The sequence below is a fragment of the Gossypium hirsutum genome, chromosome A06, assembly GCF_007990345.1.
Source record: "Gossypium hirsutum isolate 1008001.06 chromosome A06, Gossypium_hirsutum_v2.1, whole genome shotgun sequence".
Classification (NCBI taxonomy): domain Eukaryota; kingdom Viridiplantae; phylum Streptophyta; class Magnoliopsida; order Malvales; family Malvaceae; genus Gossypium; species Gossypium hirsutum.
Genome location: NC_053429.1, coordinates 120,389,732 through 120,392,361, shown reverse-complemented (window position 1 = coordinate 120,392,361; position 2,630 = coordinate 120,389,732). Strand labels below are relative to the sequence as shown.

Below are 2,630 nucleotides of genomic sequence, written 5' to 3'. Positions count from 1 at the left end.
AAATCACGCGATCAAGTTTTTGGCACTGTTGCCGGGGAACTAAAATATTAAAAACGTTCAATTTTTATTACTTTAGCCATTTATTTTTCTTACAATTTAATTTTATTTCATAATTGTTATTTATTAATTTATTTTTTTCTTTCTCTTGGAAGGTTTTTATAGTTTATGACTAGAAGAAACCCGTCGGGACTATTACTTTTTGACGTAGAAATCGATCATACAGTTCGCAGAAATCAAAGAGAAATAAGGCGCAGCTTAAGATACACGGAGAACGAGCAAGAAGACGATACTCAACCCCCAATCGAAGAGATAACTGAAAACCAAGGCAATCAGCTACCTCCTACAATTGCGGTTAATCAAAATCCCGCTCCACGTACTATGTATGATTATGCTAAACCTTCTCTAATAGGAATTGAATCTAGCATAGTTAGACCGGCCGTAGCTGCAAATACTTTTGAACTAAAACCTAACACAATTCAAATGATACAGCAGTTTGTTTAGTTTGATGGTTTGCAGGATGAAGATCCCAACGCTCACTTAGCAAACTTTCTGGAATTTTGCGATACATTTAAAATCAATGGCGTTTCTGATGATGCCATTCGTCTTCAGTTATTTCCTTTTTCACTGAGAAAAAAAGCTAAACAGTGGTTGAACTCGTTACCACGAGGGTCTATCACTACTTGGGAACAAATGACCGAAATTTTTTTACTAAAATCTTTCCGCTAGCTAAAACGGCTAAATTACACAATGATATCTCTTCTTTTGTGTAGATGGGTTTAGAAACCCTTTACGATGCATGGGAGAGATACAAGGACTTACTGAGAAGATGCCCTCACGATGGGTTACCGCTTTGGCTTCAAGTACAAACATTCCACAATGGTCTGAATCCCTCGACTCGGCAAATGGTTGAGGCGGCTGCTGGTGGAACCATCAACAATAAAACTCCGGAAGATGCCTATGAGTTTATAGAGGAGATGTCACTGAATAACTATCAGTGGCAAGTTATGAGGACAAAGCCAACGAAAACATCCGGCGTTTATAACGTCGACTCAGTTACTATGCTGTCAAATCAGGTAGAACTTCTCAATAAAAAGATTGATGGTTTACTTAGTTCTACGCAGGTACATCCAGTAATGAGGTGTGACGTGAGTGGAGGAGGTGTGCATACGGAATATCAATCCTTGAATCCTATAACCGAAGAGGAACAAGTCAACTATATGGGTAACAATAACTTTAAATCTCAAAATAACCCATACAGTAATACTTATAATGTAGGTTGGAGGAACCACCCAAATTTCTCCTAGGGTGGTCAAGGGAATCAAAAGCCACAAAATCCTCAGGGTTTTCAATAGCCACCTTATCAACAAAAGAAGAAACCAAACCTTGAGGAGATGCTCTCAAAATTGATATCAGTGTCAGAAACCCATTTCCAAAATACTGAGACAGTACTTAAAAATCAACAAGCATCGATCCAATGACTCGAGACTTAGATAGGCCACCTTTCCAAACTAATCTTCGAACGACCACAAGGTAGCTTGCCAAGTAACACTGAACCCAACCCAAGGGAATAGCTCAGCGAAATTAATATCCAAAATGACGAAGGAGTCATTGAGCCTAAACTAGAACCGAGGCAAGAAACAGTGGTAAGCAAAGGGAGAGATGAGGTAGATCAAAATATAAAAAAACCAGTGACTGTAGAATATAAAGCTCGTGTGCCATACCCTAACGCGACAAGGAAAGACCGCTCAGACGAACAATTCGGTAAATTCCTTAAACTTTTGAAAAAATTACATATTAACTTACCGTTTATTGAAGCTTTGTCACAGATGCCAAATGCAATGAAATTTTTAAAAGAGTGTTTAGTAAATAAGCAGAAGTTGGACGAAGCGTCTCATGTGGAACTAAACGCAGTCTATTCAGCTATTCTATAGAATAAGCTACCCCACAAATTGAAAGATCCAGGGAGTTTTACAATTCCTTGCTTAATTGGTAGTTTAGATATAAGTCATGCATTAGCTGATTTAGGGACTAGTATTAACGTAATGCCTTACAAAATGCTTAAGCAACTAGGTCTTGGGAGACCTAAACAAACTAGGATGAGCATTCAATTGGCAGATAAAACTATAAGATTTCCTAGGGGTATTATTGAAGATGTACTCGTGAAAGTAGATAAGTTCATATTCCCCATTGATTTTGTTGTTCTAGACATAGAGGAGGATAATAACACCCCTTTGATTTTAGGGAGGCCCTTTTTAACAACTGCTAAAACAATTATTGATCTTGGCACAGGTGAGCTTACACTTCGTGTGGGAGATGAAGCAATCACCCTTCAAGCTCGTAATTCTGGCATCACATCGAACATTGAAGGTAATAGTCCACACCAATATACTAAAACTGAAAATATGACTTTGCAGAAATTAAGCATCAAAGAAGTTCACGAGCCATGTTCCAGAAATGATAAAGGACACATTCATGAAGAACAAAGGCTACGATAGAGGAGCTAGACGAATGGCGAGTACACAAACCGAGAACACATGATAAACCGAAACTACGTCAAAACAAGTCCGCTACCTCTCCAAATCAACTTAAGGTTAGTGATAAAGTCTTACTAGATGCCTCAGATCCCCACA

At 38.4% G+C, this 2,630-nt stretch overlaps 1 non-coding gene across 1 annotated transcript; it reads right to left on the bottom strand.

The window, feature by feature from the left end:
- Nucleotides 1-738: 738 nt before the first annotated feature.
- Nucleotides 739-844, bottom strand: LOC121231595 (small nucleolar RNA R71). Its single transcript, XR_005929652.1, has one exon. It is a non-coding gene; the product is annotated as a small nucleolar RNA R71 (small nucleolar RNA).
- Nucleotides 845-2,630: the final 1,786 nt, after the last annotated feature.